General features: G+C 37.7%; 1 long non-coding RNA gene and 1 other non-coding gene across 12 annotated transcripts; both read left to right on the forward strand.

The window, feature by feature from the left end:
* The first annotated feature begins 3,868 nt into the window (after positions 1–3,868).
* On the forward strand, positions 3,869–21,747 carry LOC107791321 (uncharacterized). 11 transcript variants are annotated; one of them, XR_012703997.1, is made up of 6 exons: positions 3,869–5,451; positions 5,580–10,248; positions 11,261–11,365; positions 15,621–19,558; positions 19,818–20,247; positions 21,433–21,747. It is a non-coding gene; the product is annotated as an uncharacterized LOC107791321 (long non-coding RNA). The 11 variants fall into 11 exon arrangements; XR_012704001.1 differs by having other exon boundaries at positions 3,869–5,168; positions 5,289–10,248; XR_012703999.1 differs by having other exon boundaries at positions 3,869–4,748; positions 4,974–10,248.
* A 4,040-nt stretch (positions 21,748–25,787) lies between these two features.
* Positions 25,788–25,897, forward strand: LOC142175012 (small nucleolar RNA SNORA16B/SNORA16A family). The gene has a single exon (XR_012704209.1). It is a non-coding gene; the product is annotated as a small nucleolar RNA SNORA16B/SNORA16A family (small nucleolar RNA).
* The last annotated feature ends 232 nt before the right edge of the window (positions 25,898–26,129 follow it).

Here is a 26,129-nt window from a genome sequence, read left to right on the forward strand (position 1 = left end):
CTTCACGTGGCTTCACTCGCGAACGCGGAAGGCAATCTCCCTCAGCTGAAAATTTGTTCTTCGCGAACGCGGAGCTTGGGACGCGAATGCGAGGCTATGAGGGGAACACCCTACACGAACGCGTCCAGGCCCTCGCGAACGCGTAAGGTTAGTGGCCTTGGGGAGGGATTTCACACTTTACCTTATGCGAACGCGGCCACCTGACCGCGAACGCGATGACTCTGGGAGCTAAAGCTTCGCGAACGCGAGCTTCTGATCGCGAACGCGATGGTCAGCTGGGCCCAACCCATCGCGAACGCGATAGGCCTATCCCGAACGCGATGAAGGCCTGCCCAGTAATTTTAAAACAGAAGCAAAAACGGGCAGAACCCATTTACTTCATATTTTCGAAATTTGGGAGCATTGAGGCGATTTTTAAAGAACAATTTCTTCCCCAAAACATTGGTAAATGATTCTAAACCTTTTTCTTTCGATTTTCCATTGCATTTCATCAATATTCATCCTAAAATCTAGGGTTTTATGGTAGAAATTAGAAATTTGGGTAGAGTTAGGGCTTTCTGATTAATTAGAATTTAGACCTCATTTTGGGGTCGGATTTTGAAACTAATTATATATTTGGGCTCGTGGGTGAATGGATGATCATGTTTTGGTCCGAACCTCAAGTTTTGACCAAGCGGGCCTGGGGTCAATTTTTGACTTTTTGGGGAAAATGATAGAAAACCTATAATTAAGCATTGTGTATGAATTCTTTAGCATTTATTGATGTTGTTAAATCAATTTGGACTAGATATGAGTTGTTTGGAGGCGAGTTCTAAAGGAAAAGCAGTGTTTGAGGCTTGGGTTGGCCGTGAAAGTTCGAGGTAAGTGTTTTGTCTAACCTTAGCTTGAGGGATTAGGAGTTGTATCTTATTTACTACGTGTTACTTATTGAGTACGACGTATAGTCACGGTGCCGAGTATCTATACGTTGGTGTCAAGCATGACCGTGAGTCTTAAATTGAAATTATTTGTTCTTAATAAGTATTACGAATGCCTAAGTTGTTGATTCTCTGTGTTGAGCTAGGATTATGATTGTTCTCATGGAAATTGCTTATGGTTGGGTATTGGTTCTAGTTGAGGTTTCTTTTGTGAAGTTAGATGTTGGAACAAGTTTGGTTATAGCTGATTTTTCCTTGCTGGGACGTATTTACTTATACCGTCGATTTCCTTGCCGGAATAGTATTGTTTTCTTTATTGTTCCCTTGCCAGGACTCTCTTTGTGATTGGTGTTGAACTGTATATGTGGATCGGATTGCACACCGCAACAATATTATATTTGGATCGGATTGCACGCCGCAACAATATTTTGTTTGGATCCGGTTACACGTCGCAACAATAATATAATTGGATCGGGCTGCACACCGCAACAGTGATAAATGATATGGATTGGGTTGTACGCCGCAATTGTATTTTTATGATTTGGATCGGGTTGCGCGCCGCAACAAATGATAATAAAAGTGTTTATTGATTGATAACGATTTTCTTATTCTTTTGCTGTGAATTTTAAATTGGTCTTTATGCTTTTCTCTTAAATTAATATTGGTAAGTGATATTCCCCGCAACATGTCCCCCTCCTATCTTTAATTGTCTATTTCTGTTTATTTTCCGATGTATATGATATAACTGTACAGGTTTATTTGGTAGTCTAGTCCTAGCCTCGTCACTACTTCGCTGGGGTTAGGCCAGACATTTATCAGTACATGGGGTCGGTTGTGCTGATACTACACTCTGCACTGTGTGCAGATCCCGGAGCAGTAACTTTTGGACCATAGATTTGGGTGACTGCATTCAGTCCAGTCGGAGATTTCGAGGCAGGTCATGTAGGCTTCCGCAAGCCCCGACGTTCTCTTCCATCTTTATATTTTGTTTTCATTTACTTCAAATACAGATTGTATCTTTCTTTCCAGACAATTATTTGTAGTATTCGTAATGGTCCGTGATATTGTGACACCAGTTCCGGGTAGAGATGTACTCAGTATTGTCGTACTTGTTTTTGGCTAAGTTATCAGATTACGTCTTCCGCATGTCTTTAATTATTGTTAATATTTCACTGTTGATTGTATGTTGTTTTAAACTGTTAAAAGGCCTAGCTTTTACGAATAAGCGCCATCGCGACTCCCGAGAGTGGAAAATCTGGGTCGTGACAATGGCGTGAAACATGGGATTACAGCTGGACAGATTATTGTATTCGACTGTATTCACGGAGTGAAATAGGGGATTATACTATTTTTAAAGGGAAAGTGAATCAATTAACATAATAGACTCCTAATATAACTCAACAAACTCAATTATATCACACAAATTTTGTATTTCCAATTATAAAAAGACTCAACCGAAAAATACCGCAAAAACATAACAATCTTCAGAGAAATTATATAATACATCTGAATACATAAATTATATTAATTAAAAAAACATATGAATACATTCATGTCATATGGGGAGACAGTGAATACAATGAAATACATAGAATACAACGGGATACATTGAAATACAATGAAAAAAAGATAGTGAATACAATGAAATACATAGAATACAACGAGATACATTGAATTACAATGAAAAAAGACAATGAATATAATGAAAAAAAAGACAACAGACTTTTCAAGTTGCTGAGCCCGAAGTCGTCTTTGTTCAATTATATATTCCTATGACATAGAAATTGGAAATAAAGTGAAAAATTGGAAGTCGTTGGATTTCAAACAAGCTAATCTGAATATGATTCTTTGTGGTGCATTACTAATTGAAGCAAAGAGAGAAATTTGAACTGAATAAACTGGAGTTGCAGGTTTATGGAGCCACTAATCTCAAGAGTTTCGATGATAGTTATTGAAGGAAACCATATGGTTATTGAAGGAAACCATGAGATTGAGCCTCAAGTGGCAGGCCTCACATTCCAGTCGTACTTGACAAGATTTGTTGTTTCTTCAAAGGAATCTGGCTCTAACAGTAACTCATGTTTTCAGGGAATGGGGGAAGAGAATGACATGTATCAAAGTAGAGAGAAAAAGAAAATAATGTAACTGAATAGCGTATTTAGTGGCTTAGTGGTAAGAGGTAACCAAAATTAGATATTTTGTTATAAGCATTAAAATGTATCTATAGAATATAATTTTTTAAAATGATATTTATTTAAAATAAATAAGGTGTTAACCTTCGCTATATGAGGTAAAAATTTCTATAATAAAACCAGTACCCTGCCTGGTTTAGGGGAGAAATTCAAAAATAGCCAGATTTACAACTAGTCGTTCAAAAATAGCCCAATTTCAAAAGTAATCGAAATTTAGCCACTTTTCATGTAAAGATAAATCTGAGCGAAAATACTGTTCAAAATCCGGAAAATACGTTAGTATATTACATTGGAGTTCCAGCATAAGTATGCTTGAACTCCAGCATATTATACTGGAGCTCCAGGATTAGTATGCTGGAACTCCAGCATAATATGATGGAGTTCCTGCATAAGTACACTACAATTCTAGCATAATATATTGGAGTTCCAGCAAGTATAATTGTCCAGTATAATATACTGGAGTTTGGAGCACCGGTGCTCCAGTCTCCAGTATATTATACTGGAGTCAACAAAGCATACCGGTCCAGCATAATATGCTGGAGTTCATACACAGGTGCACCGAACTCCAGTATATTATGCTGGACCGGTCTTTGTTGCAGCAAAATAATGACTATTTTTTATTGATTTCGTAAACGCTGGCTATTTTTGGATGATCAATCCGAAAACTGGCTACACCGTACTATTTTTACCTGGTTTTGTAACCGGCCAGTTACTTTTATTCTCGACCCGGCCCGTCCCACTCCCAGCCCACCCGTTAAACATCTTTAATTCTTCCAAGGTGCCACACTTTTTGCATCCGCCCCCTTTTGTCGGCCACGACAAGAGCAAAAGAACTTGGAAATTGGACATTGTAACCCTCACTAATTTTAGCCCTGAAAGGAAGAATGAGAAGGCATCAGAGAGAAAAATGGGATTTTCAGTAAAGGGTGGTTGCCCTCTCTCTGGTTTATGTCCATGATTTCTCCATTCCTGAAAAACCAACAACCCTTTGAAAAAAAAAAGAACAAGAAAAGGATAATATACAACAGCTGATTTGCACACATAGCCATTCTCGTCAACAGAAAAGTTTTCTCCGTCAATTTGGTTCTTGACTCTATATAATCAGCCAAAACCTCTTGAATCTCTAGAAAATAGGAGCTATTATGCTCTTCCTTTTTCTGCTTCTGCTGATTTTGCACAAGTACCCGCTTTTATGTCCCTTTGTATTTACAAGGTGACAACTGATTTGCACAAATAGGATACTGAAATGGGCTGTGATGATGATTTGCTTCTTTCTTTCTGGGCTATATCTACTTTACGATCGTTGAGAAAAATCCGACCCGTATCTTGGCGGGGCGACCCGTGCATGGCAATAATTTGCAAACCGGTGTCTTGCAGCCATGGCGTGTGTCTGCTTTCTCTTTGCATGTTCATGGGATATACAGCAAAATCTGAGCCCTAGATACCCATTTTGGGTTCTTTTTTTTTTTTTTTTTTTTTGCAGATGCAGTTTCCCATCAATTTTTTAGCTCAAAAGTTGAGGCACTTGGAGAAAAAGGATTTTTAGCTCAAAAAATTAGGCAATTGGAGAAAAAATAAACTTTTTGGCTAAAAGATTGAGGCAATTGGAGAAAATGGGATTTTTAGCGCAAAAAATGAGGTAATTGGAGGCAAAAATGAGTTTTTTAGCTTAAAAATGAGGTAATTGAAGAAAAAATGGGGGTTTTTTAGCTCAAAAAATGAGGGAACATCTCCAGCATGCCTATGATTGCTAGTTACTATCAGCTCTAACCAACAGCCCTTTTTGAATGGGAAAAAATTCCAAATTTACCCCTCAACTAGCAAAATGTTCTACTTTGAGAAAATCTGACCCGTATCTTGGCAGGGCAAGCCGTGTGTGGTAATAATTTGCAAACCGGTGTCTGCAGCCATGGCGTGTGTCTGCGTTCTCTTTGCATGTTCATACCGGGAGAAATTCAAAAAAAGCCAGATTTACAGGTGGTAATCGAAAAATGGCCAAAGCATCTCCAGTATATTATGCTGCAACTTTTCATGTGCCGGAGTTCCAGTATAATATGCTGTAAGTTCATACACAGGCGATCCAATCTCCAGTATATTATATTGGAACTTTCCGTGTGTTGCAGCAAAATAGGCGATCCAATCTCCAGTATATTATATTGGAACTTTCCGTGTGTTGCAGCAAAATGATGGTTATTTTTCAAAGACCGTACAAACGCAGGCTATTTTTCAATTACTAATTCGAAAATTGGCTAGCCCGTGCTATTTTATACCGAGCAAAATCTGAGCCCTAAATCTTTTAGCTCAAAGAATGAGGCAATCGAAGAAAAATGGGATTTTTCTAGGTACTTGACAATTTCTGCCATGCCTACGATTTCTAATTTGCTCTAATCAACAGCAATATTTGCATGTGTGTGTATTGTATGTCTCTTTTTGTCTCTCTGTCTGTGACTACTTTGCTCCTGCGTTTTAGGCAAAGCATAGATAAGAGAGGGACTTTCCAAGATTCGAACACAGGACCTCTTGTTTGGTGAAACCTATGTCATTTTCTTCTTAGCATCGCTCAAAAAATGAGGTATCAGAGAGAATTGTGGTATATGCATTTAAAAATTGGATCTTTTTTGTATAGCCGTGTTGTTGTTGTTGCTGCTGGAATTGCTTCTGTTTGTGCTATTTGTTGTTATTGCTGTTGTTGGGCTGTTTTATGAACCAAACAGCAAGGGATCAATGTAACAAAAGGGAGAAGTTAAGGCTGTGATGGTAATGCTAAGGAGGTCTTCCCTTGTCCTAAGTATGGTTTTCTGATATACTCACGAACAATGTTTTAAAAGGCGGGGGCGAGGCGAGGCGAGGCGAGACGTTTTACCTCTAACGAGGCAAGGCGTAAGCCCTAAGACATAGGGCGTAAGTCCCACAGATCTTTAAATTTTACTAATTTCAAGAATTTTAAGATAGTATAAAATAAAGAATAATTATAAAAATTACATTAACATCAAAAAATTGAAACAAATAATCTATTTAAAATATATATAAATTATAATTCAACTATGAATAATACAAAACGTATGACATATATCATAATATGCAAATTATACGTCGTTACATTCAAACATCAAAAGTAATGTATTCGATAGAATTTCGATATTATAACTTGATATTTTTCTTAAAATACTCCTTTTATTTAATATGCTTTCTATTTGAAAGATAATTTATATAGAAACATAATTCACAATTTAAATATGATTCTCTAGCATAATTTATTTTTAAGTTTCAATAATTTAATAAAGTGACACATAATTCACCATACAATACCATGATAACTAATTATTTGTAAGTAGTTACTAGCTAATACTGAGCTAATAAATTAATAACTATTGTATCTCGTAAACGTGAAAAAATAATATTTAAAAAAATAATTATAAAAAAAATATGGACTATTATATAGTAAAGACATAACAAAAGTTAATAAATAAATACTTTTTAAATGAAAGATTTATTTAAAATTAACTATCATAGCAGTCTTAGTGGATAACGTGCAATAATTTTTATTTTAATTATGACATAAAATACTCTTCGCTTAATGATTTATGATTAAGAAAAAAAGTAATTTTGAACAGTTAACGATTTATTAAGAAAATTTGAGGATTTATTAGTTACATACAATTGCATAAAGTTCAATTAGGCGAGCCCAGTACGCTGGGCGTTGGGCGTGTGTAAGCCCCGATGGCCGAGGCGTAAGTCTCACGAAATTAAGCCCCTCACATAAGCCCTGAGGCGTTTTACGAGTGCTCCGCCTCGGGGCGAGCCCTGGGCGAGTCCCAATTCTGCCTTTTAAAACAGAGCTCACGAAAATGCCTCGATTGAAACATCATGGCATGGTAACCTGGAGAGGTTGCAGCCATGGAGGGGTAACCTTGAGAGATTGTAGGGTACATGATGCGCATCTATATATGTTTTTTATTGGAAAATAGCGAAGTCGAGTCTGTACTGGGGCATGGTACTATTCTTCCACTAGACCACTTGTTCTTCTTAACATGATGAACATGTATATTGTCCGGAAACTAGGGGTATCAATGGTTCGGTTCGGCCAGTTATTTTACAATGAGTTCCATATTTTTGGGAGGTTCAAAAGGTTTAGAGAGCTATAACATGAACCAGAAGGTCAAATGAAAATGGCAAAACTTTCATTAGTTCAAGTCTGAGGCTGCTGGGTTCAGAGAGTTGTGGGGAGCTGTTTGAGTGGTTGCCCTTCTCTGTCATTCCTAGCAGCCAATGATCACTCAATATTTCCCAATTTCAGACCACCCTTTAGCAAAATAAGTTCGACGAGCCGGTGAAGATTTTCACTCTTTACTCATCAGATGGTTGAGCTTTGCTCTATCTTGGCGTGGCGCTTTTGGTTGGTCTTGTGAGATATGGGAGCTATTTGGTTTTCGTGTCTCACAAAGGATTCTCATTAAGCTTGCAGCCATGGCGGAGTTTAGCTTATGCCTGAGAAGAGGCTAATCTTAGCCTCCCAAGTATCTGTATGTTTTCAAAGGAGGCTTTTATGGAAGTCGAGAAAGGTTGAGATTTTCTAAGGGTGGTTAGTCTTTTCCTCTGAAGTTCAGTATAGCCGATGAATTTTCCAGTACTATTGTTACAAAGATAAAGATTAACAGCCCTATCATCAGCTAATGCCAATTATGCTCTTGATGATGATGACGACGACGATAACCATGGTTATGGCAAGCAAACAACAAACAACAAACAACAACAAACCCAGTGTAATCCCACATCCCACATGTGGTGTCTTGGGAGGAGGGTATACGCAGACCTTACCCCTAGAAGGTAGATAGGCATGGTTATTGCAATAAGGAAAATACAGATTCTGCCCCCTAAACTTGTCCCGGAGAACCTGAATCCTTAACCCTGAACTTTGTGAATGAGGCTATGATGATATTCTCCCGGAAGCTTGAAAAACAGATTTTTGAGCTGATTCGTATCTTGGCTAGGCAAAGGCAGGGAATTTGTGAGGTAGGTTCTTATGTGCTTCTCACGAAGGCATCTGCTTTTTGCAGCCTTCTTTTCTGATAGCAGTACTAAGTATGCCTTGCGTTCCAATTTATGTGAACTAAAAATGTCCAAATTGCTATTGAAAAGTTTCCATCTTTCCAAAGAGGCAGTGTTATTATTGTTATCCTGAGCTGAAATTGGAGGCATGGAGAAAACCGACTCATATCTTGGCAGGGCAAACTGGGATCATGCAACTGATTCATTTTGCAGCCATGGCATTGTCGTCTTCTCTTTGCCCCATTTTACACAGATCTGAGCCTCAACCCTCAGTAGGAAGAATGAGGCATCAAAGAGAGAAATGGGATTTTCAGTAAAGGGTGGTTGCCCCCTCCCTGCCGTTTCCCTGATTTCTTCATTCAATAAAGCAACAACCCTTGGGAAAAATAGAAAAGAAAAGTAAAATGTTTCTGCTTCTTCTGCTACAACAGCTGATTGCACAAATAGCCGATTTTATGACCCCTTACATTTCGAAGGTGACAACTGATTTGCACAAATAGGATCACTGAAATGGACTATGATGATCATTTGCTTCTTCCTGGGTTATCTACTTTTACATATGTTGAGAAAGATCTAACCCGTATCTTGGCAGGGCAACCCGTGTATGGCAATCATTTGCAAACCGGTGTCTGCAGCCACAGCCACAGTGTGGTCCCTTTCTCTTTGCATGTTCATAGAATTACAGCAAAATATGAGCCCTAAAGGCCCAATTGGGTTCTTCCCTTTTTTCTTGAACACCCCATTTCAGATGCAGTTCAAAAAACGAGGCAATTGGAGAAAAAAGGGGATTTTTAAGGGTGTTTGACCATCTCCATCATGCCTATGATTTCTTTTTTACTTTAAGCTCTAACCAACAGCCCTTTTTGTATGTGAAAGAGGTCCATATTCGCACCTGTACTACATGAAATGGTCTACTTTTGCGCTCCTCACTTAATAGTCGAGGGCTAATTTTGCACTTGTGTACTTTTTCTTCTCAGGTATCAATACATGATTTCAATCCAAAAAAGCACTTTGCTTGCTCAGTGAATGTAGTTGATAGATAGACATATAAATAGAAAAAAATGAGGCTCTGATCATAAAGATAGTGCTTTTATCCATACATATCATGAGAAAATGTCCAAATTGATCCTTTATGAGGCAGTGATGATCTTTCAATCTATCCTCCTGATTTAGTAATTGATCATAGACAGTACCTGAACCGTATCTTGGCGGGGCAATGTCCCAGATGCATGTGATAAATTGTAACATGCAACTGAGGGTATTTGCAGCCATGGCGTGGCCGGACTTTCTTAGCTTGAGCATAAATATAGCTCTGAGCCTCAGTTATTCAAAAAAATTAGAGCACTATAAGATGAAGCAGAGGGTGAAAAAAGAATGGCAAAAATCTCATTAGTTTAAGTCTGAGGCTGCTGGATTCAGAGAGTTGTGGGGAGTTCTTTGAGTGGTTGCCCCTCTTTGTTATTCTTAGCAGATCACTGAAAGTTTCCCAATTTCAGAACACTCTTTAGTGAAGAAGTTCAAATAAGGCAGTGAAGATTTTCATTCTTTACTCATCAGATGGTTGAGCTTTGCTATTTCTTGGCGTGGCAGCTTTTGGGGGTCTTGTGAGATATAGGAGCTATTTTGGTTTCCGTGTCTCACAAAGGCTTCTTAAGCTTGCAGCCATGGCGGGGTTTAGCTTATGACTGAGAAAAGGCGAATCTGAGCCCCTCCCAAATGTCTGTTTGTGTTCAACGAATGAGGCTTTTTATGGAACTCAGAGAAAGGTTGAGATTTTCCAAGGGTGGTTACTCTCTTCCTCTGAAGTTCAGTATATCCAATGAATTATCCTATACTTTTGTTACGAAGAGAGATCAACAGCCATTTCATCAGCAGAATGGCGATTATGATGACGACGATACCCATGGTTATGGTAATAATAAGGGAAAATACATATTTTGCTTCCTACACTTGTTCGGAAAAACCCAAATCCCCAAATCCTAAACCCTGAACTTTGTGAATGAGGCTATGGTGATATTCCAGGAAGCTTGAAAGTCAAAGTTTATAGCTGATTCATATCTTGGCTAGGCAAAGGCAGCAGTATCTGTGAGGTGGGTTCTCACGTGCTCTCTCACAAAGGCGTATGCTTTTTTCAGTCATGGTGGATTAGCCTTTTTTTTCCTTCTGGTAGATCGAATCGGAGCCTCTTTTCTGTGCTATGTTTGTTCTACAATGGGTGGTCTGTTTCTTTTGTTCTTTTATGCTCATGTTGTATAATATTGGTCTGAGATGCCGTCTAAGTGGAGTGACATGATCTATGAACGGAATGACATGTTCAGTGAGGATTCATATAGTTGATTCATATAGTTGATCCCAGCTTGTCTGGGATTGAGAGGTTGTTGCCGTGGTCCTTTCATATTCATGTTCGTTGCTGCTTTCGCAAAATATCAGGAACAATCCCAGTTTCAAATAAAAACTGTTATGTGTTTCTCTGTACAGTTTCGAAGAGTGAAATTATTAGGTACTGATGTGAAACAAGTCCAAAGGGAATGGAAGTGAAGTTATGAATTCATAACTGTCTTTAACCAGTTTGATATTGAAGCTAGTTGCTGATTTTATCTACACAAATTTTCAAACTTTCATGCCTTATTTCAATCTTGAAAATCCCAAGTTTTAGAGGCAGTGAAGATTATGTATAATGAAAATGAAAAGTGAAAAATATTAGAGTTGATTCCTGGCCTGGTGTGGCAAGAACAGTCGGAAGGTCTTTCTTTTCTTATAAGGCAACTGATAGTTGCAGCCATGGAAATGTTAACTTTGCTATTTCCTTTGATTAAATAGGCTAAAATCTGAGTCGTATCCTCCACTTGGTTTATTTATATTTTCTTTTTTGACAAGTCTTTCTGGAGATAATTCTAGACTAGAAAATATTTTCGTGGTCTTTGGTCTATTATTTTGAATTCAGGTGCTTCTTTATCCTGAGTGGTTACTGGTTAGTAAAAGATTGGAGGGAGTTATGGTTTCTCAAATTGACCAGGATTTGTTTTCGTGCAGTGCTAAATTGCAACTTGCTCAGTGTTTTTCGTTTCTAATTTCATTTTCTTTTGGTAATTTTTATCCCAGTTAAAACAGTATGTTCTTGGGGCCCTGCTTTACCAGGCTGGGGCAACTGTTTACCAAAAACACCGGTCTCCGCAAAGTCGTGAATAAAGGGAATATCTTATCGAGGTAATCATATTTCTTTAAGTAAATATGCTCAATACAAGTTTAAGCTAATGCTCCTTAATTTGTCTTTTTTCTAAATCAAGTGTATGTATGCTCCTTAATTTCTCTTGAACTCTTAGATGAGATTGTTCACCAATTTAAGAACGAAACTTATGCAGCTGCTGGCTTAACCTGTGTAAAGTCGAATTCCAACTCCATAAAGATAATTTCAAGCAGTTCAATGATCATTTAGGAACTAAGATTCTGTTTGTGGTGATCTTTCATGCCTAGTCAAAACTTAGATTTAGATTCAGCACAGAACTATTGTCTCATATTGTTATTGAAGAGCCAAATATAAAGTGGTCATGGAGCTGACCTTTCTAAGATTCTGATAATTTGAGATGCACTATGACACCAACTAAGAATAACAGCATTTTCCACTATGAGTGACTCGTTTGGAAAGACTTAATGCAAACTCATGAGTATAAAGGCTATTTTTGGAGTCCCTCGGTTGCATAAATACTTTTGAACTTTCTCTTTCATTTTCATTCTCTTTTCCCAACCCCTCCCTCGTTAGAAGCTGGTAGTTGTTTTCTTCTTTGGTGATGCATGGCCCTGGCTTTTCCGGGAACTTTTCTATTAAACCGGAAGTCGAGTAGATTGAAACTAGTTAAAAACACAAAACACCGTTCACTGTTTGGATCTGGACTCCAAAATCAGCTTCATTAGTCCTTTAAGTATTTGTCTGCTATCTTTTGTACGTACATACATGATACATGTATATTTTTTTTTTTGGTGTGTGTGTGTTTGTTTGATTTTCTTGAAGAATTTTGAATTACTTTGGCTTGTATTTTTTTTTTGTCCAAATTAGTGAATTATAAATTGACTTTTAGTTCTACATAATAACGAAGTAAGGGGTCGTTTGGGTTAGAAAGTAGTGCAGGGGTTATTTATTGAATTATTGTTGGATATTTTGATTGATATATTTCAAATTAGTATACAGATAGGTGAAAAATTATGGTAAACCTACTTTCTCAATTCCTTCAGCCCTAAGCGACTGAGGTATCCTTAATACATTGGGCAAAGGTGGAAAAACCAAGACCAACTAGCGCTCAAGTTAATAGCATTGTACGAGTCTTCCACACAAGATGTGTAGGTTTGATTGTTTATTGTTTCTTTGGTTCTCCATTCTCAAAAAAATTGAAACAATACTATCTCAATTTTTTAAAAATATGTGATGATTTTTATAATATTTTTACATGGTTTTTATATACTCCCTCCGTTTCAATTTATGTGAACCCATTTGACTGGGCACGGAATTTAAGAAAAGAGAGAAGACTTTGGATCTTGTGGTGTAAAATGAGGCACATATATTTTGTGTGGCTATAAAACATTGTGTAAAGGTAATTTGTTTCCAAATAAGGAAAGGGATCATTCTTTTTGGCACGGACTAAAAAGGAAATAGGTTCACATAAATTGAAACGGAGGGAGTATATGTTTGTTGAATTTTATAGATTGTGTAACAGAATCCTCGTAGTTACCAAAAAAAGAAGAATGAGACGCCAGAGAGAGATGGGATTTTCTGTAGGGTGGTCCCCTCTCTGCTATGTTTTCTCCATCCGTGAAACAAACCTTTGGGAGAAAGAAAAACAAGAAAAGGAAAATGATAAGCCTCAACAACACCCCTTCAGTATTTACCTCTGTGAAAAAACTGCTACACTCGTTCTTTCTCTGCTTCTGCTGCTACCACTGCTATCTATGATAACAGCAGCCCTAGAACTTTATACCTGGTGTCATTTCTACATTGATCTTCGCAGATCACCTGAAAATGGGCTGTGATGATGATTGCTTCTTTCTAAGCTATCTAGTTTATTGCTTTGAGAAAATCCGACCCGTATCTTGGCGGGGTGATCTGGTATGGCATCATATGCAAACCGGTGTCTGCAGCCATGGTGTGTGTCACTTTCTCTCTGCATGTTCATATACAGCAAAATCTGAGCCCTGTAAATTCTCTCTGATAGATCAGAGTGTTTTACTTCACAAAAATGGAGGTTGAGCTATGAGGAATGAGGTCAACAGAGAGAAAAGGGATTTTCTCAAATGTTTGGAAGACACTAATCACTGAGCCGTACTTTAAGATGCCAAGAATAGCCAAAATTCCCAAAAAATTCTTGTTAGCCAATGGTACCCTTCTATCGATGAGTTTTCCTTCTATTGTTCTTCTTTATCGCCGGTTCGACTTGTTGAGGATGTACAAAAATTTGATTGGCCTTCAAATGGTAAACCATTGAGTTTCAGAATCTATTGATGTTGTAATGGCTTGTCTCTTATTGGGGTTCATAATTTTACTATAAACACCTCATACTTTTGCTATGGGAACCCCTCCACAAGGAATCAATAGTAGTTCCCCATCCAAAATTTTCATCGGAGTAATTTTGTACTTGTGGATTGCGATATGACTCAACCAGTGATGACTATAAGATCAACCGCACAGCACACACTGAAATTCTCGTGCTGAAAAGTGGTTCCTGGAGAAAAATTCATAAACATCCTACTGGCATTTACCATGTGTTGTCTTATATGGACTCTTTGGCATTTGTACATGGAGCAGTTCATTGTCTTGCTTTGTCACTGAATAATTCTGTGGTTTCATTTAGTATTTCAAATGAGGTGTACAAAGAGATAAAGAGGGATTGTGCATTTGTGCTTGATTTTAAACAAAGTGGCGTTTCGATTTTGGGAAGAATGTTGTGTGGTTATTCTACTTATACCCATCAGAGGAAGGACACTCTTTAAGTTATGGGTGATGAAAGATTATGGTGTCAGAAATCTTGGAATAATTTGTTTAATATAGGTCGGTCTTTTCTGCCATACAGAAACATAGATTTTGGATGTTGAAGTGCTACTCTGCTGCGAACTTTTGAAACATTTTGGTTCTGTATTGAGGACATCCATTATGGCCTCGATGTGTACCGTTCAGAATGGATTCGTTCATATAGAAAGCTTGATCTCTCCAAAATTAATTACTTAGTATTTACTTGTGTACGATCAAGACACTTTTTTGGGTAATAATGTTACAACCAATTTTTGGTTAAAAAAAAGAAAGAAAAGGAAATGGCACGAGCTAGCCACTTTCAATGGCGCTAATGCCACAACTGATATTGATTGATCTTCGCGGATCACCTGAAAAATGGGCTGCGATGATGATTGCTTCTTTCTAGGCTATCTAGTTTATTGCTTTGAGAAAATCCGACCAGTATCTTGGCGGGGCGACCTGGCATAGCATTATATGCAAACCGGTGTCTGCAGCCATGGCATGTGTTGTTTTCTCTTTGCATGTTCATACACAGTAAAATCCGAGCCCTATAAATTCGCTTTACAAAATCAGAGTGTTTTAACTCACGAAAATGGAGGTTGATCCCAGTACGAGGAATGAGGCCAATAGTGAGAAGGGAATTCTTGCCGGGTGGTTGCCCCCTTTACTTGGCCTATGATTTTCTCAATCTACTAAACCAACAACCCTCTTTAGAAGTACTACTACTACTACTAGTTTCTGAATCAGAAATTCTGATTTCTCTGAGCTTTGCCAAACATCCTCGAATCCTAGCTTTTGTTTGTCAAATATTGGCCAAACAGGCTCTATGGAAGGGTTACCATTTCTCAAAAGAGGCAGTGGTGATATTGCTAATCTGGGATGATATTCGGGGCATAGTAACAATTCGAACTATTTCTTGGCAGGGAAAACCGGGATGGTTTGTGATTGAGGCTTCTCTGTCACATGCAACCGGTTCTTTTGCAGCCATGGCGTAGTCACCTTCCCTTTGCCCCATTTTAAGCAAATCTGAGCCTTAATCGTTTCCCATATCTTACTTTGAGTGTATTTGATTTGGCAAAGCCCTCATATATTTTAGCTCAAAAAGGAAGGAGGAGGAATCAGAGAGAGAGAGAGAGGGGATTTCTTAAAAGGGTGGTTGCCCCTCTCTGCTATGTCCCATGATTTCTCCATTCATAAAACCAACAGCCCTTTGAGAAAAAAAGAACAAGGAAAGGAATATGATAAACCATTCCAACAACACCCCTTGAGTATGTACTTCTCTAAAAAGGGCTTTGCTCTTCTTTTCTCTGCTTCTGCTGATTTACACAAATATCCACTTTTATGGATTTGTATTTAGAATCCATGACTGATGCTGATCTTCATAGATCCAGAAAATTTCACCGGACGTCCCTTTTGAGAGAAGGGTTTTAATAATGATCCTATATGTGCAAATCTCCCTCGCAGGTCACCTGAAGTGGGTTATGACGATTGCTTCTTTCTGGGAGTCTTTTGCACAGCAGTGAGAATTGACCCAGAAGGAAGAATGAGGCCAACAGAGAGAAAATGGATTTCTTCGCCGGTGGTTGCCCTCTCTGGCTGGCCTATGATTTCCCCACCAACCAAACCAACAACCCTCTTCCTTTTTTTTTTCCAGTTGGTATATTTGTGACATTACATAGCTTTTTAAGCAAAAGAGAGAATTCTGAGGCTGTGATGATACTATCTTCTCTTCTTTCAAGAGCTAATCAATTGGTCAAGAGAAGTAAAGGGACCCGTATCTTGGCGGGGCAACCCGGATGGCAAGTGATCTTTGTGTCATGCAACCGGTGTTTGCAGTCATGGCGATGTCTTCATTCTCTTGTCCTATCAACAGATCTGAGCCTCCATTACTCTTATAGCTTGTTTGGATGGTTGTTACCCAGTGTATTGTATTGTTATTTTAGAAGGGCGACTTTGGTATGATGGAAAACATCAGTATTTGGTTACTAATGTACAACTCTGAGAAGAAGAAAGTTCGTCAGGTGAGCTGAGAATTTTCTGAAATAAAGGTTGGGCCGCAAAGAGAAATGAGGCTAACAGAGTGAAGGGATTTTCTGTTAAGGGTGGTTGCCCTTCTCTGTTGTGCCAATCATTTTCTGTAGCTACTAAACCAACAGCCCTTGTTCATGAAATGCAGAGAAACATCATATGCTTTTTCAGTGTACAGCTTAAGCCATGGACCTCTGTATATGTGTGTTTCTTTTTCCTCCTTTGGAATAATTTTACAAAAGAGGCAGTGATGATAATATTCTTTCACTTTCTGGGCTAAACAAATTGGACATTGTGGACAATCCGTATCTTGGCCCGGCAAATCCCTCGTTGTGCATGCAACTGGTGATTTTGCAGCCATGGCGTAGTTGCCTTCACTTTGTCCGAGCAAAATGCAGTATCTGAGCCTCAAATTTCTGGAAATCAAACTCAGGACGTCTGGTGCTTTGAAAAATGTGGTATGCGTGTAAAAGATAGATCTTTTGTATATACCCTTGTTGTTGTTGTTGTTGTTGCTTTGAGCCGAGGGTCTATTGGAAACATCTATGCAAATGTGATGCTGATAACATAAATACTATTCAATGTTCTGATATTTCTGAGCTAGCTTAGACCAAATGTTTTTGGTCCCAAACATCCACAGATCTGAAATTTCCACTTGTTTTAAGAAACTTTTTGAAGTTCTCCAAACAGGCTCTTATTGAAAAGTTCCCGTTTTTGGAAAGAGGCAGTGATGATATTGATCGTCTGGTCTGATATTCGGCGCATATTGATAATACAACCTGTATCTTGGCACGACAAACCTAGATGGTTTGTGATTAAGTCTTTTCTTTCACGTGCAACCGGTTCTTTTGCAGCCATGACGTCGTCGTCTTCTGTTTGCCCCATTCTTTTTGCTGATCTGAGCCTCAATTTCCAACTAGTCCCTCTGGACGTTCCGAGACGCAAATTCAGGACCTCTTTGGTGGAAACCCATGTCATTTTCTTCTTAATATCGTCTCATAGAATGAGGCATGTTGTTGTTGTTGCTGCTGCTGCTGCATTTTCTTCTGTTTCCTTTGTTCTTATCAACCAAACAACAAGAAATCAATTTAAGAACAGGGAGAGTTTAAGGCTGTGATTATAATGTTGCTTCGACCAATTTGGTTTGGGCATTGAGATGGTAAGAGCCATATCATGGTGGGGGGGGGGGGGGGTAGCCTAGAGAGGTTGCAGGCTGCAGCCATGGCGGCTTCTGATTGACTCAATGCCTGATAAATTGAAATCTGAGCCTTGTTATATTGAGAAAAAAAAATCTGAGTTGTCCTTAATGTATCGGGATCTGATTATTTTGGTTCTTGATATATACGCCTTAACAGAAATGGTCCTTTATGTTTGAAAAGGGTGAACAGTTTTAGTCCAAAATCCTTAGACTGAAAGAAGACACCAAAGCACCTGTTAAGTGTCTTTTCTCCTATTCTTGCTGCCATTGGGCTGTTTTATGAACCAAACAGCAAGAGATCAATGTAAGAACAGGGAGAATTTATGCTGTGATTGTAATGCCTTTTTCTTTTTTGAGCAATTTGGGTTAGGCGTTGAGATGATAACAGCCATATCTTGGCGGGGTAACGTGGGAAACTTGCAGCAATGGCGGTTTCTGATTAAACCCAATACCTGATTCAATTGAAATCTGAGCCTCTTATGTACATGATGCTCATGTATATTGTCTTTGTACTACATACCTATATACATGCATGCAGGCATACATGCATTTATACATATCATGAGAAAATGTCCAAAATGGTCCCTTATTGAGGCAGTGATGATCTTTAAATCTATCCTTCCGAGCTAGTAGTTGGGCATTGAGAGTAACTGGCATGTATCTTGGCCGGGCAATGACCCAGATGCATGTATTTTCTTACATGCAACCTGGGGGTATTGCAGCCATGGCGTGGCTGGACTTTCTTTGCCTGCACATGACTAAGATCTGAGCCTCAGTTGTCCCCTATATCTGTATTTGACATGGAGGAAACTGTTTCAGCAAATAGATGAAGCAAAAGGTGAAACAAAAATGGCAAAAGTTTCATTAGTTTAAGTCTGAGGCTGCTGGATTTAGAGAGTTGCAGGGAGTTTTGTGAGTGGTTGCCCCTCTCTGTCATTTGTAGCACTCTGTCACTCGTAGCACCCAATGATCCACTCAAAATTTCCCAATTTCAAATCACTCTTTAGCAAAATAAGTTCACTTAGGCAGTGAAGATTTTCATTCTTTACTCATCAGATGGTTGACCTGAGCTTTGCTATATCTTGGGGTGGCATCTCTTTGGTGGTCTTGTGGATATGGAAGCTATTTTTTTGCTTCTGCGTCTTGCAAAGGCTTCTTAAGCTTGCAGCCACGGCGGGGTTTAGCTTATGTCTGAGAAAAGGCAAATCTGAGCCTCCCAAATATCTTTTTGTGTTCAAAGAATGAGGATTTTTATGGAACTCGGAGGAAGGTTGAGATTTTGTAAGGGTGGGTACTCTCTTTCTCTGAAGTTCAATTTAGCCAATGAATTTTCCTATACTTTAGTTATAAACAGAAAGTTTAACAGCCCTTCAAGAGAAAATACATATGTTGCCCCCTAAACTTGTCCAGAAAAACACGAATCCTAAACCCTAAAGATTGTGAATGAGGCTGTGATGATATTCTCCAGCAAGCTTTAAAACCAGATTGGCTGAGCCTTTTTCTTTCATTCTTTGAATGTTCATGTTCTTTCTTCTGCATATCAGGAAGAATCCTCATTTCAAAAGATATGAAATGAGTCCAGAGAGAAAGGAAGTGAATATTGAGGATTCATATACTGTCTTTAACCAGGGGTACTATTTGCTAGTTGTTGCTGCAGTTATCTACACAATATTCAAACTTTCATGCCTTTGTTTCAATCTTGAATACTTGAAGTTTCAGAGGCAGTGAAGATTATATACAATGAAATGAAAAGTGAAGAAGATTAGAGTTGATTCATGGCCTGGCTTGGTGAGTCCAATCGGAAGGTCTTTCTTATAAGGCAACCGTAGATTGTGGAGTCATGGCAGTATTACTCTGCTCTTTTTTCCTTTTCTTTTTTTGATTAAATAGGCGAAAATCTGAGCCTCATTATTAACGTAGTTTATGTACACTTTTTTACTAGTCTTTCTGGAAATAGATTTAGATTACCTTCATTGTGGAACCACTGAAGTCAACAGCTCCGGCTTCCAACTCTAAATCCTAAAGAGAAATAGGGTTTCTGGGTTGAGTACAAGCATTTGTTATATTGCCAGTTCGAGTGGCTCTCAACGATCTGGATAAGGATGAGTTTTCTCCTTCGGACTTAAAATTCAGTCTTGATTGGGTTGATGGAAATTGGATCTGCCCGCATGAAAAGGTAATAAATTTTACCTTCTCCAATTTGGTTGTGTTTATTTAAGGTCAATTTTGGCAAACTCTGAACTGCATCTTGGAATATCTTCAAACTGAATAATATCGCAGTACTACTTTATGATTAATATGTCTACGTTGTGCTTAAATTTTTGTTGCGTCTCTTATAATTGAACTGCTATCGCAAAACATGTTACAGAGTAAATTTATGCAGTTATTGATATCGTTTTGAATGCCTACTAATTTAATTATAGATGGAATGGCAGTTTATAGGCATCCACAAATACAAGAAGGAAAAACCAGCGTATGTTGGACATCCAAAAGGGGGTCGCACGCCATATGTTGCATTGCCTCAGCTTCACTACTTGCATGAGGCCTCAAAGATGCAATTCTCTGATTCTTGGCTACTGAAGTTCAGAGCTATTGCTTTGTTCTTGAATGCTATTTGCTATCAACTGCACCATAATCTTTCTTTTTCTCACCCAATAGTGTTGATTAATATGGATGATATGTCTGTTGACAAATTTTGTGCTAAATATTTTGCAATTGCTGCAGCATCCACTGGGTGATGATCATGAGGTCAACCATATACCGAAATATGGAATGTATTGTACAGCAAACTCTATCTGTGAATGATCTTTTGTCCCGCTGGAATGTCTTTCTCATGGGGCGACCGATAATTGCAGCCATGGCAGTGTAAACTCTCTTTCTTTCCTGCGATCAAATAGGCGAAAAATTGAAGCCTCATCTTCTACTTGGTTTATTTACAATCTTTTTGTCAGTCTTTCTGGAAATAGTTTTAGATTAGAAATATTTGAATTAGGCTGTACACGTGTGATCCGAAACATTTTGGAGCTAGATGTTAACTTGAGACCTATGTATGGTGCTCGAGTCTAGGAACATCTTTGCTCATATTAATCTGGATGTTATAGTGATTAACTTTCAAAAACAATTTTCTAAAACTAATTTGGTAAAATAACTTGTCTATCGGAAACAGCCTCTCTGCCCTATCAGGGTAGGGGTAAGGTCTGCGTACACATTACCCTCCCCAGACCCCACTTTGTGGGATTTTATTGGGTAGTTGTAATTTGGTAAAATAACTTGCTCAAACTATTGTTTTTCTAGAGCAGCATAGTATGGCTTCTCCGTTGCCTAGTAGCTCGAATATACGTGTTCTTATATAAATGGTAGAATCTCAATTTGATGCAATTTACTGGCAGAATAGTAGCTTACATCTTGGAAAGAGGAATGTACTGGAAAATAAGATGGAGGAGAAGAAAACCTTGACCTTAACAAAAACTAATGGAAATCACTAAACTCATCGCTCAGGGGGTCCCTACAATTCAGTGGCTAAAACAATTTATCTTTGACACTAACATTCCCAACCCACTCAATATTCCCAATTCCATCCTCGTACCTTTTTGTTTCTGGCATATTTGGCTAGCTAGAAATGGAAAAGTTTTCTGTGCACATTCCACACCTCCCTCCTCATCCCCTATCCTCAATATGGCCGTAGAATACTACTACATTACTTCCCGCCCACCGTCCCCACATGGCCGTATACCTCTCCATATCAAATGGCATCCCCCTCATTCCACACCTTTTAAATAAAAACACTGATGGTTCGACTAGGTTGACTACAGGAAAGGACAGAGTTGGTGGGGGTAATACGTGACTCATCAGGTACCTGGCTTTTGGCTTTGCAGGACAATATCTAACTCATGGGAGCGTGGAATCTGAACTACTTGCGTTATATCATGGTTTACAATTGGCTTTTACTCATAGATACAAACCTCTCGAAGTGAATTTAGATGTCCATGCAATCATAACTATTTCACAGACATCACATCCTTTGTATTCTAATCTCACAAATGATTGCAGGTTCCTGCTCGCGCACTTGGATGATCCAGTTGTACTTTACACCTACAGAGAACAAAATCAAGTTCTGACTTTTGAAAGACCTTTATGTGCTACCCAAGGTATGGGCACTAATAGCAGTAGTTTCTCCAAAGACCCCCTTTTGTCACGACCTATCTTGAGGTCGCCCCCTTAGGCAATGCGTAGGGTCTGCCCTACTTATGGTACTACACTTTAATATAATATAACTAGTTATACTTTGCATAAAAAAAAAAAAGAACTAATGGCAGAGGCCGTCTAAAAAAAGGAATCAATGAATCAACTGCAACTCAATTTCAATCTTGTTAGGGTCTGTTGTATATGTTATTTAAATTTGTTCCACTCTAATTGAGCCTATATTATTAGGACATTTTAAATTAAAAAAAATTAACTTGAGAGGAACTTTTTTCATTTCTTGATTCGAGGCTCGTTCTTCATTCGGGGACATCACGTCCAAAGGCGTGGACTATTAGTCAATAAAATTGGAATAAAGATGTTGGGAGATCATATTTCAAATTGCAGCATAAGCCAAAAGAATAAGTGGAGTAACTTATCAGTCTAAATTTTATTGGACAAAGTTGTGCAGTATTCGTGGTGGGTGATAGCTGCGATCTATGTTCCTAAAAAAAAAATAATCATGTGAACGAAGTAGAAGGTAATTACAGCTAAATATCTTAAAATATTAATTATCTCTAAATGAATAACTAACATAGTATCACATGTTAAAACTCATTGAATAAAATAAAATAATCTTACATTAATAGTATACATATAACTTGAATCATTACGGAATTAGTAAATATCCTTTACACTGTCGTGAAGCTTAAACTTAAAAAGAAAAGAAAAGAAATTGGCTACTCCTTGTTCTTCGATTTAGATGACACACTTTCTTTATTAGTCCGTTCAGAAAAATGACACATTTCTATATTTTGAAACAATTTAACTTTGAACTTTTTATTTTACTCTTAACGAGAAGTTTTTATAGCCACACAAATGTTATGGCCCAAAAGTGTTTGCTCTTTAAGCTTTAAGGACCATATGTTTTAAAAAAAAATTCTCTTAAACTTTGTGTCAAGTCAAACTACATCATCTAAATTAAAACGAATGGAGTAGATGTATGATAATATTAGGGTCAAATATATCCTCGTATTAGTGATAATAGTTTAAATGTACTCTTCGTTATACTATCGGGTCATTTCGGACCCTACCGTTATACTATGAAATAAATATACCCTCATTTTGGACGGAATCCCACGTGGCAGCACATGATTAAATCAACCCATTTCCCCCTTTTTAAAAACCCGATTCACTTTTAAAAAAACACTATCCGACCCAAACTCCACCCCCTTACAGATCGAACCATTTCCAACATACAGGCCCACATAAGCACTTTAGACGATACAACATCCAAACCTTCTTTCTAGGTGCAAATTTGCAGATCCAAAGAAATAATCCCTTTTTTTAGTGACAAGAGGAAGCGCAATTATTTTAGTTGCTATCAAGTCAAACTTCCATATCATTCTCCCGTAGGAAACAAATGATTCAACTGATCAAAATAATTCACAAACAGGAGGGCAAAAATGATGAATTTATGAAAAAATCTGATCTCATTCGAGAATAAAATTTAATAAATTTGATTGTAAAATTCCATGATACAAATCTGCAAGTATATGTTGAAAAACTTTCTTGTCAAACAAACTTTTGAAATCTTCTCAAAAGCCAAAGGTCTCCCACTGTACTTCTTCAATTTGTTACCACCATGAGCAAGTTGAGTCGAATGTGCTGTTGTTATTGCAATAAAAGTCGCCTGAGGGGCTGCTACGAAGGCGTTAGACACCGGACCAGCGGTCAGAGAGAAAAAATGATGCACAAAGGTCACCGAAAAATTCTTCGGCAAGATTCCGACCATACTCCATGGTCGGAGTTCCAGCTATTATTTCATCTCCCTTCCGGATCTGGTAAATAAAAAGAACATATGGAAAAGAGAACGGAAAATGTATTTTCGGTCAGATCCGATAAATTTCAAAAAAGAAATGAATTTCTTCTTAATATTATGAATCAGAAAAAAAAAAACACAAAATCAATTAAAGTGGAGAGGGAGTTAGTGCTGTATTCTGGGCCGGGTCCGGGCCTTCGTGGGCCAAACGGGCCGGGCTTGGCTGTCCCGGGCTTCGTGGGCTCAACGGGTGGAACCGGTCCGTGACGGGCCTAAGCCCACATGGTCCTGGGCTTAACGGGTCGGGCTCGTGGGCTTCGCGGGCCTAGCGGTTTTTATTTTTATTTTTAAGGCAATTTCTTGTAGTATCATGGGTATATTAAAAATATATATGTAGATCTAATTATTAAAGTGCTTGACGAAAAAGAAAAATAACAAAACAATAGTAAAACACTAAATTGTCATGCATAATATATTGTCTTGTAGTATATATATTGTATCTTATGTATATATATTCTCTTATATATTTTCTTGTAGTATATATATTGTATCTTATGTATATATATTCTCTTATATATTAACAATAGTAAAACACTAAATTGTCATGCATAATATATTGTCTTGTAGTATATATATTGTATCTTATGTATATATATTATAACTTATTACTTATATATTTTCTTGTAGTATATATTGTATGTTATGTATATATATTCTCTTATATATTTTTTTGTAGTATATATTGTATCTTATGTATATATATTCTCTTATATATTTTCTTGTAGTATATATATTGTATCTTATGTATATATATTCTCTTATATATTTTCTTGTAGTATATATTGTATCTTATGTATATATATTCTCTTATATATTTTCTTGTAGTATATATTGTATGTTATGTATATATTGTAGCTTATAAATAATTCTAAGTAAAGACAAAGAAATATTGCGAAAAGATATTCAAGGGTAGAAGCAATAAATTTTATTACCAAAAATGACATATCTTTCTTAGTCATCCTTCCCCCAAAAATGGCTATAAACTTACCTGTGTGACGCGAATTAATTATTCTATATGCAATTATGCGTTTTTGCATTATCCATTCCTCATCTATCCAATGACTTGTAACAGTTAGATAATCACAATCATTACTACTTCTACCAATATCAGTAGTATTAGAAATCCGATTAGGTATATGAGTAAATAAATACCGCAAATATTGTTCATATTCATGTTTGAATTTATAAATATCACTCTTAATTGTTGCGCGAGGCCAACCTTTATATGTAGGATTAAAAACTCTTCTAATATAATGAACCCAATTAGGATTAGAAGCAAAAGTATAAGGTAAGCACATAACAGTAATCATCTTTGCTAATTCTTCACGATCTCTATTTAGATCGTAATATAAAATACCTCCGGTGACAGTGTTAATCCTGGTTGAACTAGATTTGAACCTGTACTAGGGTTAACCGCAAAATCTACACTTGTCCCCTCTAGCTGCGCTTTCATTTGAAAAAATCTAGCCTTATCTCTAGGGTGTGTTTTTATGTGCCTAGTCAAACTACCCGTGCCGCTACGGTCTCCAGTATATTTATGCGCCATTAATTTCCCACAAGTTTTACACTTAGCCTTATTTTGTTCTCTTACTTGAGTAAAAAAATTCCAAACTAATGATGTTTCTAGGCGTTTAGCAGGTTCTCTATTAAAAGTAGGAGTTTCTACAGGTGGGTCGACCGGTGCATCAATTGGGTTATTAAGAGGACTAGTAGGTGTATCATCTAAATCCGGTGCTTGTGTTTCATCATCATCCTCATTTTCCTCATTATTTTCTAAGATAGTTTCATTAGGATAAAGAGCATTCATAATTTCATCATCTAATCTTTCATCTGGTGCAACATAATGGTAAAATTCACTATTGGTAAATTGAAAACAAGGGTGATCACTATCAAGAATTAAAGAAGGAGGAGGACGTCTAGGTTGGCGACTACTTTCAACTTGCTTATCTTTTCTAGGTCGGGGAGTCGGGGGAAGGGTAGTTGGTTGACCACTACTTTCACCGGTTTTATCTTTTCCTTTACCAAATATTTTTTTCAAAGAAAATGTCATATTAATTATAATTATGCAATCTAAACCACACAAAAATATATTCTTAAAACGTAAGAGTTGAAACGAGTTTACCGGATTGCCGAACAACTTCTTGAAAATTGAAAATCGTTGAACACTTGAAAACTTCAATTCAACAACTTCACAATTTTTCACGAAATTTCAACAATAGATTAAGTAATTGTAGTAGAGAGATTGAGAGATATTTGATGAATTGGTGAATAAAAATGAAAGAATGAGGGGGTATTTATAGTTGAGAAATGGGGAAAAGTGTAATTATATAAAGTTTGGGGGCCAAATGGCCATTTTCTAAACTACCAAACGGTCAAAAAAAGCCCCAAACGGCTACTTTTTAAATATGGCCGTTGGGCTGTTTTTTTTTAAAAAAAATTTTAAAAAAAAAAATTATAGTCGTTAGGCTTGCTGGGCCCGGACCAGGCCTGCCAGCCGGTCCCGGGCTCGTGGGCTTACCAAAGAAGACCAGCCCACCTCGGGCTTTAAGAGACCACCAGGACCGGCCCACCAGGCCCGTGAGGCCCGTTAAGACCGCGGGCCCGGTCCGATCCGGTTCGGGACCGGGTCACAGTGCAGCATTAGAGGGAGTACGATCTTTTCTATAGAAATAGGTGAAAATAATGC

This window comes from Nicotiana tabacum, chromosome 20 (assembly GCF_000715075.1).
Source record: "Nicotiana tabacum cultivar K326 chromosome 20, ASM71507v2, whole genome shotgun sequence".
Classification (NCBI taxonomy): Eukaryota; Viridiplantae; Streptophyta; class Magnoliopsida; order Solanales; family Solanaceae; genus Nicotiana; species Nicotiana tabacum.